This window comes from Euprymna scolopes, chromosome 8, assembly GCF_053919585.1.
Source record: "Euprymna scolopes isolate OS-2025 chromosome 8, ASM5391958v1, whole genome shotgun sequence".
Taxonomy (NCBI): domain Eukaryota; kingdom Metazoa; phylum Mollusca; class Cephalopoda; order Sepiida; family Sepiolidae; genus Euprymna; species Euprymna scolopes.
In genome coordinates, this window is record NC_136489.1 from 46,560,253 (window position 1) to 46,578,740 (window position 18,488).

An 18,488-nucleotide genomic window follows, 5' to 3' on the forward strand; every position below is an offset into this window, starting at 1 on the left:
ATCAGAAGCTCACAGTATTAATGCCGGTGTCCCTCAGGGATCCATCCTGGGCCCAACTCTTTTCCTGATCTACATTAATGATCTTCCAAATCATATCCTTACATCATTTGTAGACATTTATGCTGACGACACTACCATTTATGGTACCACATCTAAGACAGTAAACGACCAAGTTCTCTCCAATTCTCTCTCCTCTGATCTTGAGCACGTAGTACAATGGGGAAAGGAATGGCTGGTTACTTTTAATGCATCTAAAACCAAGCTTCTCTCTTTACATCATCAACATTCTAATTCACATTTGTCATCAATTGAAATGAATGGCTCTCGTCTTCAGGAGGCCCCAAGTTTTGACAAGCTTCTGGGCTTGACCATTACTCCTGATCTTAAATGGAACACGTATATCAAATCTGTTGCCAAGGCCGCTGGAAAAATGGTTGGATCTTTTTATCGATCCAGTAGATATCTCACTGCTGATGCTATTCTCTATCTATATAAGAGCCAGGTACGTCCAAGGATGGAATACTGTTGCCACATCTGGGCAGGAGCTGCTAAAAAGGACTTGTCCTGCCTTGATAGAGTTCAAAATAGACTTCGTAACCTCGTAGGAGATGTCCTTTTCTCCTCCTTGCAACCTCTATCTCACAGAAGAGACGTTGCGAGTTTGTCTCTGATGTATCGTTATTTTCATGGAAAGTGTTCAACTGAGCTTCAATGTATGGTCCCCCCTCGCCAAACTTTCACAAGAAACACTCGTCTAGCTGTAAACACTATCAATAATTTCCCCCACTCTTTATCTGTGCCTAAACCTAAACGTAGATTCCATGAACAAAGCTTCTTTCTTAGAACTGCACGCCTGTGGAATTGTCTTCCGTTTTCCTGCTTTCCGGCTGACTACAATATGGTTGTGTTCAAGTCTAAAGTAAATAAGTTCTTGATGAGCCGTTCCATATAAGTTATTAAATTTACCAAATTTTCATTACTAATGATTACTATATTGACCAATTTCTACTGTACACTCTTTAACCCTTATCCTTGAGTGGCCTTTGGGCCTTGATAATGTGGTGATGCCTTTGTAAAAAAAAAATCTATTTTACAATATTATAGTTATAAAGCACTGCCAAGAAATTAAATTTGTGACATATTTAGAGAACAAAGTAAACGAAGTCAACTTTAGCGAAAACGCATCATTCCAATTTCTGCCGTTGAACATTCTGTCTGACTATTAACTAAGAATTCCCGATGGAATGGCATTCATGGTAATTAATGCCCTTCCATTAATGTTATGGAACGACGTTAGCCTACGAAGCCAAGGGCTTGTTTGTGACTGGGTTTGAATCCCCCCGAAATTACAAGGTAGTACGATAAATTTCTCGCTCTAAAGAAAACAGCTTTATTTTAAAACTTTTATTGAAAAAAGTCAATTCAGGTAACTTAATTATGTAGTAAAGCTGACATTTATTTAATATAGCGAATTTCAGCCTCAATCATCGCCTTGAGACGGGTCCGGAACTGTAAGCATGCCTTTTTTATAAGGCAGAATCTTGGCAAATGGGGGTAATCAGGCTGGCTTTGGTGTTGTGTGACGTCATATTGGTAATGTTCTCGACGTATGACCAAACCAAGTAGTCCAGCGGGTTCAGGTCGGGGGAGGAGGAGGGTCAGTAAGATAAGGGTACAAAGTCGTAGCACTCCTTCTGAAGCCAAACCTGTGTCTCTTTGGACTTGTGGGCTGAGTCTTGCTGCCACACCCAGCGGCCACCTGATTGCACCAGGGATATCGACACTCTTTATCACATTCAGGTACACTTTGGTGTTGCCTTTCAAGGGACTTTAGAAAAAGGGGAAATCAAAAATATGTACATTTAAAATAAAATTACGTTGCGTTCCGTTATTCATGGGGGAAAGAGGAAAGTGATTAAAATAAAGCAACGTTGTGATCCTATTTACAGAGAGAAGGCTTTCTCAACCAAACGTGAACAGTGTCTAAGATCTTTTAATGGAATGTTGAGTGAACACGATTCTTTCTTTCCTCTTCTTCGCCCATTTTTTCTTTATTTATAAATGCATTTTACTTTCAATTATGAATTATAAAATTCTTCCTTTTATGATTGCGATACACACACACACACACACACACACACACATATATATATATATATATATATATATATATATATATATATGTATATATATATATATATGTATATATATTGTAATTACTCACACAAGCCTTCTGTTCAGCTTGTTAGGTTACAGGATATTTATATACCTGGAACAGTAATTTGTATATAAGGAAAATAGTGCTTATTAGAAGGACGAATTAGAAAGAACACGCAGTTGAATTTTTTAACAGCAGATAGAGATCATAGACTTAACGAATTTTTGTCGTGACTTAAGGTTTCAGTTAAATTGTAACATTCTTTTTTGATTTACAATTATAGATTCAATATTTTTTGAACCCCAAACACACACGGATAAGTTCTATATAGATAAAATTTCACGACGAAAATTCGATTCTCAGATTCTGATTGAAAACGATAAATTTTAGGAACAAAATTAATTATGAGGTCGGCCGATGAAATATATTTCTTGACATTGAATTCGAAGATGACCGTATTTTATCCTACAGATAAGCAGTCTCGTGATACGTTCCACAAATTGGAATTTCTTAGAAGGAAACTATGTTCACGGAAATACTTTTTTGATATTAGGCATAAAAACGAGTTATTTCTAAGTTATACAGTTAAAAATCGAATTAATTATGCACGCGATGATCGTATGCAAAGTATATGTACTAGTTGGACCAACGACGTGTGACATGATGTAAAAATCAACAGACAAGTTCTACTTATTCGAGGCCCTACATCAATAATGATTAAGTTAGCTAGTATGTATTTTGACAAAGGTCACACTTATTGCATGTTATGATGACACAAATATGCAAAACAGAATAATTCCCAGTGTTGAATGAAGGATGGCTGACATGTTAGGTCAAAGCATAAACGGCGTAGACCAAACAGCAATATGAGTCGAGATGACGATTGACGTTACGTTTTCCAAGCTGCAAGAAAATAAAGGTTTTTCAAATTAATACTCTACGTGAAACCGTACGACAGAGGCCGCAAATAATGGGAATTTGTCTGCGGAAGCGCGTACGAAACACACCGTCGATAACGCTATAAGAAACGTGTGAAATGTTATCTCAGTATCTCTGTTCGAACGTCACCCATTTCAGTTAAGAAATTAACTAAATAATAAATTTGCAAAGAGAACGTTAGTTTCTCTTTCATCGGTCAATTCTCTGCAAAAATAAAACCTGTTTAAGAAACTCAGTGAACATCTCTGTATTTCATCGAGCAATGAAAAAATGAAAGTCGCGTCACAAAAAAGAAACGACTCTTAAAGAAGTGAGAATAGAATAGAGAGGCACGTACAAATATCCCCGCATATAAGGAAGACATTTTATGATTTTAAATCTAGTACAATCAAATTCGACACTACACACCTACGGATACATTTGACCAGTATTATATCATAAAATCGTTATATGCACAACCGTATATTCTTTCACCAGTAAACTCTTATGGCATACTAATTTATATTCGAGTGATACTGTCTACATTTCCTCCCAAAGTGTTAGGAAGTGAAAAAATAGAGGAACTAAGCAGATCAGCAGAACAAAGGTATAGGAAGTGAGGTTAGTTTAAGAACAATAGAGGGAGGGGTTCACCAAGGACATCTGAAAAGATAGTCATGGTTTGGCTTGGTCTGGAACAAAAGGCAGGACATAGATATCTATATATTTGGAGTTAGTTTACAGACAATGTTCAGTTGGGCACAGCGGACAACAGTTTGTGACTCGAAGATCAGACAAAAGAGATCGGAGAGACTGGAGTCAAAGCCGAGTGAGAGCAAATCGGACCGACGCGACTAGCAACTAACAACGTTTGGTAATTCTTTTTCTACGCCACGTGGCAGTATCACACGCACACACACACACACACACACACACACACGCACACACACACACGCACACACACATATATATATATATATAAAAACGAATAAAAAAAGTTATAAGCTTTTATACTTTTCGCATTCTTTTTTATTCATATATATATATATATATATATATATATATATATATATATATATATATATATATATACATACATACATACACACATAAACACACAGAGTTCAATTGAGTTATATCAAGAATTCATTTTGCTGTTTTATCGTAGCGGAACAACAGATGATCATCAGGTCACACCCGCTCTTTGGGTGATACTGTTACAGTGCGTGGGTATGTCAATGTCCACGTTTACCTAGCTCCTACTGCTTTATAGTTACAATGAAGAAAAATGTGAAATATTTAGTAGGTATTTCCGTGTTGTTTTTATTAGAAACTAGCGAGGGGCGTCTGGCCCCAGCTGGTCGTAAAATACGCTTAAAATATACGTTAATTCATGCAGATTTCGTATTTATTATTACAGAGCAAATTCTCTATTGAATATTATATTATACTTAATATATAGTACTGATTATAAAAGTTAAAAAAAAGAAATGATTTGGATGCCATCAGTTAGAATCGAAACCAAAACATTTAGCACTCTAGTCGCATTTCCTACCGTTTTAGCTAATCCAATAGATACACAAGAAAGATATAAAATTAAACCACTTCTAGCTATAATTGAATTTGCGCATACGTAAAACTAATAGAAATATGTCGGCAAGTTGAAATGAACATTTTGCATTTCAACTTGTTGACATATTTCTGTACGCGTTATTCATCCACCCAAACAAAGATTTTACTTGTTATAAACAATCCTTGATGTATGATTATTATTTCGTGTTAATTTAAGTGTTGTGTGGCCACTAGTTTAAGAGTCTATCGATTAAATATTTTCATAAACACATGCAAATATATTCATTCTTTTTGCGGACTGTTACCCTCATCATCATAGTTGTTGTTTTTTCATCACTTTTCAGCCAACTTATCCTCTAGTATTATTCAGTGGCGCAGTGAATAGAGGCGTTAGATCTCTACGCTTCCAGGTGAGTATTGTCTGAATATAGCGGTTTCAATTCTACCCAAGCAGGCCAGAGGATTAGTTGGCAAAAACGTGGCGAGACAACTATGGAAGACAGTAATTACTGGGATACAGTTACAAGGCTCAGCATTCATATTCCGTCGCGGTTAATCTTTTACAGAAGGTCAGATGATTAATGGTCGAAACGTGGTGGGACAACAACAACTTTGAAGATGAAGATTAATAGCCCGCAAAGAAAATGATTGCACAAATTATGAAGCCTTATTTCAAACAACTCCAAAAATAAAAGACAAAAAATAATACGCATACATACATCTATTGTTTTAATCATATAGATAAACATTAGAAATTAAGTTTTTAAGCAAAAATATTTCTGTTTGTACTGATTCTGAATATCTGTTATGTCTATATTCGTAGATTATCAAAAAATGACCACTTAGTTTTTAAATATATTCATGTGATATTAGCAGGGCGTCCAGCGTTTGCCGATCGTAAAGTACGCTTAAATATATTTTAATTCAAGTATATTGGTTATTATACTGTACCTAATATATAGTAGTGATTTCAAAACCAAAACATATATACGACTCGGGTGCCATCAGTTAGAATCGAAACCAAACATTTAACGGTCCAGTTTTTGTCGTTACCGTTTGATAGGCACGGATAAGCAATAGTAAAACATGGACCGACTTTAACGTATAAACGTATATTTGCGCATGCGTACAGGAGCACTTTAAATCGACTTATGCCTGCCTAGTTCCATTTTTGTTTTTCAATTTTAACTTTTAGCAAATATTTTACAGGCTAAAAACCTATGAAAGGACGATCCACACAAAATGCAATCATTTGACACACCGCGGACTGCTCTGCGACCTTGCATCTCTGAGGAGGTGTACTTTGAAAAAAAAAGTAGAAGCAGACAGACAGACATAGTAAGTTTTATGAATGAAATCATGTTTCTGGGTTTTTTTTAGATGAGTATTGATAATTTGTATTATTTGGATCAATCGAACTCTTGTTCTCGTCTTCAGTGCGATTTACATAATGTTTCGGTCGATGTAATTCTCCGAACTTATTCGGATGTATCTTGTCGAATTTTCTTCTCGAACTAATGAATCTTTCTGTCAAACTTCTGCACGCAATTATTTATTGAATCCATGTAGGTAGCATGCTATCGTTTAATCAGCCATGATTAGGCAGAAGTCCTAAGTCCTAAGTAATCCGCTATTATATTTTAGTGTCGCCCGTACTGAGGATTGAACCTTCAACCTCCAGTAGAATGCAACTTACAACGGAATTTTACTAAGTACTTTATCTACTATGCTAGGAGTCCTTGTTAACTCCCGAGTTTGACAGAAAGATTCTCGAGTTTGACAAGATACACCTGAAGAACGTTGGAATTTACTTAACAGTAGTCCAAACAATACGAATAATACGAATATTTATTAGATGTTTTTATGTTATTTTGTATGCTTATTTTTGAATTAAAAAAATCAGTAATAAGTTCTTCTTATTTATGTCAGGTTTGTATTCGGTTACTGACATCGTAAAAATTACTTTCTTTGTCAAGCAATCACATGTTTCTATTTGTATACGAATAAAAAAAACCAAGAACACCATATCTTTGTAATAGTGCATAGATATTTTAAAGATTTTGTAATCTGCGACGTTGACCCAACTTGCTCTCCACACGAGAAAGTTTTAAAGTCCGCATTTTTTAAAAAACTGGATTAACTATATTTATTATCAAACTCTTGCATAATGTTTTACTACATGCTGAAGGGTGGTGGCGGTGGTTGTTGTTGTTGTTGTTGTTGTTGTTGTTGTTTATTATGACGTTGTTGTTGTATTTTTCAGAACGCCATCTTAATGTTATCTGGCCTGCAGTTGTATTTTCTTGTTTCTTTGCGACGCACAAGGTTTGTTCATTGAAAACATCTGGCCGTGATGCATAATTTTTTGCCGCGCATTTTGGTGAGACCTGGAAAAGTTGCAGGCTATATATCGTCCAATCGCATGCGTTGCTGGTGAAAGACGTCATCAACTAGATGAGCTGACGTCAGCAAGAAGTCATCAGCAACGAATAAGAGTGATTAATTTGAAGCACGACAGACTTGGCAGCGTTTCAAGGCGGTAATCTATCTTTCATCAAGGGGAGAAGTGAGGAATCACGATGCTGTGACCACGTTTGAATAAGAGAGAAGGTAACGGGTGGGAGAGGGGGACAAAGGGAAAGAGAGGAAGAAAGAGAAAGATAGAGAGAGAAGCAATACATAAATGACGAATTAAGAAAAAGAAGAGAAAATGAAAAGAATGCAAGAAAGAAAAGAGAAAAACAATTATATATACTTTAAATTCTTCAGAGTATTTAGAAATGATAATAAAAGAATACAAATGTGGTTATTCCAACAGGAATACTTCAGTAACGCTCTGGAGGCCTTCTATATTTTATTTAGTATCGAGTTCCTATTCATTTTCCTCCCTATGAGGGCAAAGGCACAAGGTAGTTTTTAATGTGGAGTAAATACTGCTCCCCAAAAAGGAGCACTCTCAATTGGAACAAAAATATAATTGCCTTAATTTAGAAGTATCTTTCAATTTTTCTTTCATCTGACAACGGATTAAATAGACTAAGTATAGCATCAAGGCATATACTATACTTTTTCCCAACCAAAAGACTGGGGAAGGAAGTCTATCTAATATCCGGCTACATCAAGTGTTATTCATTTTCAACAAGCTTGTGCGTCAGTCGAGGAAAAAAAAGCAAAGAATGCAACCAGTAAGAATTCCATCTAATCTACTTCTACATACGTTTAATGTTTCCTGTTATAGATCAAACTAAACTAATTTGATGCGTCCAGAACCATTCTTTATAATTTTCTTAGTTTATTATAAGGATAATAATAAAGGAATAAGGTCTATGGTATTCCCTGTCTTTGAAAATTTGATGATTCAATAAATAATGTAATTTTTTATTCGTTATCAAATAGTTTCCTACGTTTATATATGTAAGCACACACACACACACACACACACACACACACACACACACACACACACACATATATATATATATATAAGGGTGATCGTACATATAAATAAGATTTTGTCATGTTTCCTCCTAGTAATGCCTGAACCTTTTCTATATATATATATATATATATATATATATATATATATATATATATATATGGAACGATAAAAGTGTCGCCTTACAGAAAACTACACTACAGCTACATTTTAAAACTTTTACTGAAAAAAATCATTTCAGTAACTTGATTATGTAGCAGCGCTGACATCTAATCAATGTAGCCACTTTCAGCCTCAATCACCGTTTCAATACGGGTCTGGAACTGGAAACATGCCTTTTCCACAAGCGCCGGCAGGAGCTCGCCGAATACTCGGCGGATGCCGGCGATCAGGAAGGCTTTGGTATCGTGGGAGGTCATGTGGGTCATGTTCTTGACAAATGACTAAACCAAGTAATCCAGCGGGTTCAGGTCGGGTAAGAAGGTGGGGCAGTGAGCCGGCGCTGAATCCTGCTGCCACACCCAGGGTCTGCCAGCGCCCACCTGGTTGCACCAGGGGATCACCACACTCTTCAGCACATCCAGATAAACTTTAGCGTGGATTTTCAAGCCGACTTCGAAGATGTGAGATGGCATGATGTAGCCCTCACTTGAAACTACGCCAAAGACGATAACCATGGGCGGAATCTTTTTCATCACTCTGGTTACGTCCTTGTTATTCGTAGCAATCCAGCGATACATTTTGAGGGTGCTGGCAATGGTCCGGTAGTCATAACTTGGATTGGTAGAAAGAGAATGAGTTGTACAGCGACGCATCTCCGATCTCGCTCGTATAACATTTGGGCAATTTCAAACACAATAAAAGGCTCCTATCGCTCTTAGGATTTGTACACAACTGGCCAACTAGTAAATGGACTGCAACAAAAGAAAACCGGTTTTTATCAAACGGAAATGGAATCATGTCGTTGATTCTATGGCGACAATTTTACCATTTCACTCTCTATATATAGAGTTTAATTTAATTATAAATCAAATAAATAATTTCTAAACTTCTATATTACTAAGGACAACGGCTTGCCACTGTCGAAATTTATCCGCCCTCCTTGGGTGGTAAGCCTTAGGGGAACTCACTGGTTCTGAAGACTGCCCAGACCTAGCTTGCGACAAAGTTTTCGCGACCATATTTAAATTTAAAATTTTATATAATTATTCTTGTGTTTTATCAATGAAAAAAAAAATTGAGTACCTTTGGTACCATAAAATTATTTCAATGAGAGGAAGGAAACCTAGCCATACATATTCAAATACCCAATATATAGCCTTGGAAGTTTTTTAATCTTTAAAACTATATAAAAAAAAACTTATTTAATTTTTATATTTTTATCATTCATTTAATCACCTGCAATCAATGCATCAACTTGCTCTCTCGAATTCATTATAGTCCTAATGTTAATTTAAGGGATCATAAAACACTGTTTCGGGGATTTAAAACAAAACAGTATAATGAATCATGGCTCCCCAGCAGTGTGGATAAAGCACCACCTGCTTTAATTTCAAAAACCAAAAAAAGATGTTACAGATATTAGATCTAGTTTCCTACTCTTGATTAATTTGTGATAAAAAATGTCTTCGTTACCTGGAATTCGTCTGTTTCCAAATTCCAAATGGATTCTTTTTTTAATTTACCAGTGTTGTATTTATAAGATTAGGATTAATTCATTGGAATACCTATCACCTCCTACTATGATTAGTACTTTATATATTTACATTCTTATATTCTTTAAATTAAAAATATATAAAAGTTACAAATATTTATATAATGTGTATAATATATATATATGTATATATATTATTCAATTTTCACTCCAAACAAGGCACAGTGCCACTTTTAAGTAGGAGGCTACTATCAGGGACTTAATTTGCAGGTGCATTATGAAGGGAGGTGAGTAGAAAGATGTTTGTTCACATTACACTTGAACTTTTGCATATCAGTAGAGTTGGGAGAGCAGAATCCCGGAAGGGAGTTCCAAAGACCTGCAGTTCTGGGGAAGAAACTATTGGAGTAAAAGGCTTTCTTGAACCTAGGAATCTCTACTGTAAAGGGGTGAGACTTAGTAGCTTGTCGGGGTTGTCGGGGTAGGGTAAGTTTTTGCAGTTCGTCAGAGCATTCACCATTAAAGTATTTGTAGAACAGGCAGAGGGATGCCACATCTCGTTGATGGGACAGCAGCTGAAGCCTAGATGACAGTTCAGGACCTATCAGGTTGGCGACTCTCTTTTGAACCCTGTCCAGGAGCGAGAGACAAGCAGCAGATGCACCAGCTCAGATGTAACAACAATACTCTATACATGGGCGGATGATGGCCTTATAGAGGTACAGGATACTTTCAGGCGTAAGTAGTTTTCTAGCACGGTAGAGGGAGCCAACCTTCCTTGCAGCAGCCTTGGCAATGCTCTCAATGTATCTATTCCAGTTCATATTCCCTGTTAATGTTAGGCCGAGGAGTTTAAAAAAAGTACTTTCAGACAATGTGTTCTTGGCCATTGCTATTGGTGGTAGAGAAGGTTTCTTGTAGTTATTGAAGGAAATCAGCTTAGTCTTAGCAGCATTGAATGTGACCAACCATTTTTGTCCCCATTCCACTACGGATTGGAGGTCATCCTCTAGTGTTTCTGCCATTTCCTTGGATATGTGTTCATTTGTTTTCCCCTCATATCTGTTATAGAGAGTGGTGTCATCGGCAAATATACCCATCTCCGAAAAAATTTTATCAGGGAAGTCATTTATGAATATCAGGAATAATAGAGGTCCAAGGTACTTCCCGCATTTATGTCATATTGTTTAGATGCACGACCGTCGAGGACAACTTTGATTTTTCTATTACTTAAGAAGGATTTAATTACATTATGAATTCGTCCAGTGATTCCATAGAAGACTATCGTGCCATACCCTGTCAAAAGCCTTAGATATATCAAGGGCTACCGCTCTACCCTCCCCTGTTTTGTCCAATAAACGGTATATACGTACAGAAACTACAGTTAAGATATCTGCTGTTGAACGGGCTTGCCTGAATCCATACTGTTTGTCAGTCAAGAGTTTAGCAGCTGTTAGGTGCTGGGCTAGGGCTTGATTAACTAAGGACTCAAATATTTTGGCGAAAAGCGGGAGGAGGCTAATGGGGCGATAATTTAGTGGGTCAGTTCTTTCACCAGAATTCTTGAAGACTGGTACCACAGAAGCGGTTTTCCAGCAGTCGGGAAAGCAAGATTCGTTAAGGCATTTATTTTAAAATTTGGAGAGAACTCGAGTAACCTCGGCAGAGCATTTTTTTTAATAGCACAGCCGGGATGAGATCTGGTCCACATGCTTTTGAGGTGTCTAGGTCTTTTATAATTGCATGTACCTGAGAAGAGGTGATTTTCAAATCGTCTAGTGTGGTGTCTGTTCGCAAAAGAAAATCAGGGAGGCAGTGGTGTACCGGGTCCAGTGTGGAGTTGGAGGCAAACCGACTGGCAAGCAGATTAGCCTTGTCAGTTGCCGTGCAAGCAACCTTATGATTGTTTTATAGTGGGGGAATAGTTGACTGCCCATTATTTAATACGCTGTTGTAGATTTTCCATAAATCCCCGGTTCCTAATTTCTGTGCTTCGATGCGTTTTCTGGTGGTTTCAGAGTAATCTGTCTTAGCTGTCTCTATCACTCTCTTACAATTATTTTTAGCTTCTATATACTTCTGTTTATTTGAGCTGGACTTATGTCGCTAGAATCCGCGGAACGCATGCTGCCTTTGACAAATGGCAGCTGCACAAGCAGAAGTAAATCATTGGGGAGAGTGGGGCTTGCTATAGAATTTCCGTGCGGGAACATGTGCTTCAATTGCAGTTTTGAACCATTCAGTGGTCTCATTTGCACTCTGTTCCGCTGGAAGAGTAAAGATATTTTGCGATGGGGCATCTCTGATGAGTTCCCTGATGGCTTCCCAATCAATCTTTTTGTAATACCTCGTTGTTTTGAGTAGTGGGTCTTCAGTTTTAGGGCGAGAATTTAGGCTGATTTCTTCCATTATCACAGCGTGATCAGCATTACCGAGTGGGCTGTGGGCATTTGTTGTACAATCATCGGGAAACGTTGTTAGATCTAGAAGTGAGGTATGTTGATCCTGCTGGTCTGGGAAACGTGTTGGAAATGTAACCATCTGAGATAGGGAATGGGATATAGAGAAGCTATGTGTTGTCCTACCAGCTACGTCTGTGTGATTAGAGAATCCTAGCCAGTTACTGTGGTGGACATTGAAGTCACCAAATACATGTACTTGTGCGCTAGTATTGAGAGAGAGTGCTATATCTATTCTGTCTGAGACTTTGTTTTTTAGGGTACAGTCTTCCTTAACGAATCTTGTTTTCCCGACTGCTGGAAAACCGCTTCTGTGGTACCAGTCTTCAAGAATTCTGGTGAAAGAACTGACCCACTAAATTATCGCCCCATTAGCCTCCTCCCGCTTTTCGCCAAAATATTTGAGTCCTTAGTTAATCAAGCCCTAGTCCAGCACCTAACAGCTGCTAAACTCCAGACTGACAAACAATATGGATTCAGGCAAGCCCGTTCAACAGCAGATATCTTAACTGTAGTTTCTGAACGTATATACCGTTCATTGGATAAAACAGGGGAGGGTAGAGCGGTGGCCCTTGATATATCTAAGGCTTTTGACAGGGTATGGCACGATGGTCTTCTAAGGAAAATTATTTCATATGGAATCACTGGAAGAATTCATAACGTAATTAAATCCTTCTTAAGTAATAGAAAAATCAAAGTTGTCCTCGACGGACATACATCCAAACAATATGACATAAATGTGGGAGTACCTCAGGGGTCTATCCTTGGACCTCTATTATTCCTTATATTCATAAACGACCTTCCTGATAACATTGTTTCGGAAATGGGTATATTTGCCGATGACACCACTCTCTATAACAAATATGAGGGGAAAACAAATGAACACATATCCAAGAAAATGGCAGAAACACTAGAGGATGACCTCCAATCCGTAGTGGAATGGGGACAAAAATGGTTGGTCACATTCAATGCTGCTAAGACTAAGCTTGTTTCCTTCAATAACTACAAGAAACCTTCTCTACCACCAATAGCAATGGCCAAGAACACATTGCCTGAAAGTACTTCTTTTAAACTCCTCGGCCTGACGTTTACAGGGAATATGAACTAGAATAGATACATTGAGAGCATTGCCAAGGCTGCTGCAAGGAATGTTGGCTCCCTCTACCGTGCTAGAAAACTACTTACGCCTGCCAGTATCCTATACCTCTATAAGGCAACCATTCGCCCATGTATGGAGTACTGTTGTCACATCTGGGCTGGTGCATCTGCTGCTTGTCTCTTGCTCCTGGACAGGGTTCAAAAAAGAGTCGCCAACCTGATAGGTCCTGAACTGTCATCTAGGCTTCAACCTCTGTCCCATCGACGAGATGTTGCATCCCTCTGCTTGTTCTACAAATAATTTAATGGTGAATGCTCTGACGAACTGCAAACATTTGTACCTCCCCGACGTAACTACCCCCGACAAACCCGACAAGCTACTAAGTCTCATCCCTTTACAGTAGAGATCCCTAGGTGCAAGAAAGCCTTTTACTCCAATAGTTTCTTCCCCAGAACTGCGGGTCTTTGGAACTCCCTTCCGGGATTCTGCTTTCCCAACTGCAATGATATGCAGAAGTTCAAGTGTAATGTTAACAAACATCTTTCTACTCTTCTCCTTTCATAATGACCCCGCTAATTAATTCCCTAATAGTAGCCCCCTGCTTCAAAGTGGCACTGTGCCTTGTTTGGGGTGAAAATTGAATTAAAAAAAAAAAGTCTTGGGTTGAGGGAGAGCGATAGAGAAAATACAAATAGCTAATATTGTGTTGCATATTTAGTCTGAAGCACATAAAGGTCTGGTCGTCTGATTCTAGTTTTATTTCTCTAGTCAGGGGGGCGGGTGTTACGAATATAGACTCTAAGCTCATGCATATGTCTGTCCGAATCCTTACGGTAGAGTGGGAGATAGCCAGGCATGTTAAAGTGGTTAGAGGGAATGGAGGAGTGAAGGTTAGTTTCACTTAATGCTAAGATATCCGGGGTGTTTACAAGGATAAATGACTCAACATCATCTAAGTTAGTTCTAAGCCCGCGGATATTCGTAAATGCAAGCCTCAAGGGAGGAGGCAGGTTGGTTTTCTTTGAGTTTGGTCCTAGTTTAAACGTAAGTTTTACTTGAGCTGTCATTTCATTTTATTTAATTTAAAAATTTCAGTTATGGTAAGTGAGTGAGGTGGTGCTGGACAAGTGGTTGTGCAGAATACCAGACATACAATACAAGTAGACCATCAGCTGTCCTTACCCACAGGATTGTGGCCCCAGGAAAGCCCACCGGGGATGAGTGCAGGATCCCTTTTTATGCGTGACATGGCACTACAAACATCCCGATATTATACAACTGTTGATGGAGCAGCCGCTCTAAGCGCTACGAAAGAGTTAGAGCACCTGTACTACCAGTCGGAAACAGCAGCCAGGAAATGTCCATCCGGTACCCTCAATCCATTAGACAAAGCCAGCCCAGTCCAACTGCACCGACATATATTGCACTGAACCATCCCACTGTGTCCAGTTTAGGGGGATGGGATGTGACGGGAGCGGAGAAAAACGGCGTTTATTGCCCTAGTCAGGAAACAAGGTCAACCACTGGGTGATTCAGACGAGTTCCTGTGATAGTACCTCTACGCCTGGCCAATAGGCAAAGAAGGAGTATGAAAGCTGGGCGATAGACAGAGCCTATCTCCTCCTTATGCAGTTTAGGTTTGCCAACCGGTGATTTGTTTGAGCCACTAGCTCTAGGAAGGTTGTCGTCCAGGACTGAAGAGGCCTCCCTCCCCTAGGTTTAGCTTCAGAGTTTTCCTCCTCCTAGACGGATGACCTGGGAAGATCTACGGATCGATCAGCTCCGGGAGGGTTCGCCCCGTGCCTGGGTCCTAATCCAGGCATTTCTGCGACTCTGCATGGGTAGTTAATATTAATTGGTTATTTAGGTTAATATCTACTGAAAAAATTGGGTATTTAGTTTAACATCTACAGAAAAATTTCACTCCTCAAAAGTGGTTAAAAAAAAGGACATTACTATGCTTTCCATTTTCATTTTTGCTGGGAGAGGGGAGAGGTAAAAATTCATGCAGTGGAAGCAACTAAATTTGGATTGAGAGAGACGAGTTAATGTATGGTTAGATATAGTTTAGTAAGTTTAGGAATGTATGGTTAGATATGGTTTAGTAAGTTTAGGAATAGGATAAAGTGTTAAAGTATGATTTACTTGCTATTAGAAATTCTGATTTGGTGCCCAAACTGAATATTTAATATGACTGAAAGATAAGATATATGCTCAGTATAGATACAAGAGAACATTTGATATTGAGTACAGTTGTACCTGATAGATATAGGTTATGGCGTATTCTGTAAGTATAGTTAAATATAGATGGACGGATAAGTAGCATGTTTCATTGTGTACGAATGCATGGAATTTTAGACAATTTGAGTAAGTTGCCTTCAGACTTCAACGAAAGAAGGATGACTTCGCCTTTCTCTTAATATTCGGAAATTTGTATTTCAATGAGTACCGGTTTAGTTTGTGTAATAATTATTGTAATACTATCTCTTAAGAGATATTAAAGGTTGCTGTTCATTATAGATTACTTTAAATCTATGTATAGGACTATGGCTAGTAAGTATTTACTTAGAAGCTTAGTTATGGGTTAGGAGTTATAATCAGGAGCATGCCTAAGAAATCTTTAGGTGTTAATGGGTATCGATTTACGAGTCTGTTAGGGTCAAGGGCGGAGAGCAAGGACCCCTCTAAGTTACGTGAAACGGATTAGATTTAGTGGCAACTTAGGAAATAGAGCAGTTTGATTTGTTAGTGATCAGATTCAGAGAATTTAAGTAAAAAAAAAGAAAACGGTTTGTCATGAAAAACAGGCAAGGCAGTCATCTATAAGATGTACTTAGTATACGAGCAGCGGTATTTTGCAGTTTTGATAGGAATTATATGTACAATAGTTTCATGGTTTATTGTACAAGTCCGTAGACTAGGTCAGGGACGAAGCACTTCTAATTTTATAACTGGGTTTATCTAATTTTTAAAAGTAGTTGAATAGAGTATTATGAGGTGTTCTACTTAGCTTAGGGATAGAATGAAAATTTAAGGTAATATTCAAAGTGATATAAGGAATTTCATGAGGATTAGATATATGATCACTGGATGTTGAACTGCTCAAGAGAAAGTTTTGTATCTATTCAGAAGGATGTCTTGGTGATATAAGATTTGAGAAATTAAGAGTCCGAGGATACAGAAAGTTGTGAGCTGATGAGGATTCAGTATAGGCGATTAGATATAGGAAGAAAAGGTGGTTTAGTACGCACGTATTGTACATATTAAGTATACTGCTTCAGTTCTACCCTCTATCGTAAAAGAAAATCCGTTTGTACTTCGGTTGGCAAATTTGTCAAGAAAGGAAGCGTGTAAGGCTATTGGAATAAAACAGAGCTTATCTAATTTTTAATGATATCAGTTTACAGACAATTGTACAGACTGATAAATTGTTGTGTAAGACATAGGAGCCCCTCATCTTGGTATTTCGATGAAATGACGGATCAAGAGCATAGGTTTATAGCTAGAAAAACACACCCATAACAGGTGTCCGGAGAGGAAATGGCAGTGTACAAGGTAGGGGGAGGTCACTGATTTCTTATTAACGTTATTTTATCTATTTTTTTCCTCAAAAAAAAAAAAAGTTTGCCTTTCGATGGCTGATTATATTAAGTGTCGTACTTAATAAAGGTCTACTGTCCTCTAAATAAATTAGCAAAAATTTTGTTTTTTGTTTTTTTTGCCGAGTTTGTTCTTACTATAGCATTGGTTTATTATTTAAGTGAGAGTATTATTTAAGTAAACTGCGAAATGGTCTATTTAAGTGGAGAAACATTATCGGTTACAATGTGCCTGGAAATGTCAAGAATATTTGCTTAATTACAAGCGAAACAGTTAAAAATTTTACTTATCTTTTTTTGTTTTTTTCTTGGACATTCATTTTGGACAGGCTAAAACCACGGTGGCCGTTACCCTTGGCCCAGTCGGTCGAATGGCATTTGTGATACTGAGATGCTATCCAGTCAGGAGCGAGTGGGTGGGCTGATTTAGGGGAGGGGGTCACTTAATGAAAAGTTTTCCATTTGGCGGACCGACAATCTTTCTTTGCATGTGTATCGTTTTCAGAGATATTAATGTTAACAATGAACACGCGTTTCAAACAAATATGATAGAAATAAAATAATAGCATATATAACGTACAAGGTGAAAAGCGGAAAAACTGAAAAAGAAATGTGTAATATATATATATATATATATATATATATATATATATATATATATATATAATTTTTTGTGTATATAATACATTTTATACATTACTATTATAGTTTTGTAGTTCTGTTATGTGCTTTCAACTATTAATTTATTAAAAAAAAAGATATCGTGAATTTAACTTTGATAAACAACATGGACGGCGCGTTCAACATTGTAGCTGGTGCCTATTTTGCAATGGGGGTCCGATTCGTATACGTCGGCCGATAAATCTTTTGAGGAGTTTGTATCACTATACACATAGATTCAAAAAAGTTGTCAAAAAAAATGTCATCAAAGTGAAAATAACATACTTTTCTACCTGATTGGATAATTTTTTTAGTGTTTTTATTTAATGTAAAATGTTTATTCAGCTCGAAAACCATGCAGTTTTTATCGATGTATTTGAAAAATAGACATAGCGGCGGACTCTCTGTTGAATATGTTGAGTTAAAACTAAAATATTATACAAAATACTTTTAGAAACCCACCGAATATATGTAAGCCTATGCCACGATGACATACATTGAGTAAGTTTCTAACAGTATTTTGTTTCTCACAGTATTTTGTATAATTTTTTAATTTTAACTCATTTTCCCAAACATAACGTGTTCAACAGAGTCTGCCGACATTTGTATTTTTCAATATATAAATGTGGGAGTGTTTTACAAAATTTAATTGTAGCTATATATAGACCGATTAACATGATGATTAAAAAAATGAAAATAAAGCCTAACCAGGTTTCGTTCCTTACTCAATAGAGATTAATCGAGGTAAATTGCGATTAACGGAGGAGAGAAAATAAATAAAAATTAAAAAATAAGCGGGGAAAAATTACATAGGAATCAAATTAAGTCCTAAAAGATTTTCTTTTTGCTTGCAAAGAGAAGGTTTCAAGGACTTAATAAAAATGGTTTCTAGAATTTTTAGATGAAAGGGTTAGTGCGACTTACTTAAGATTG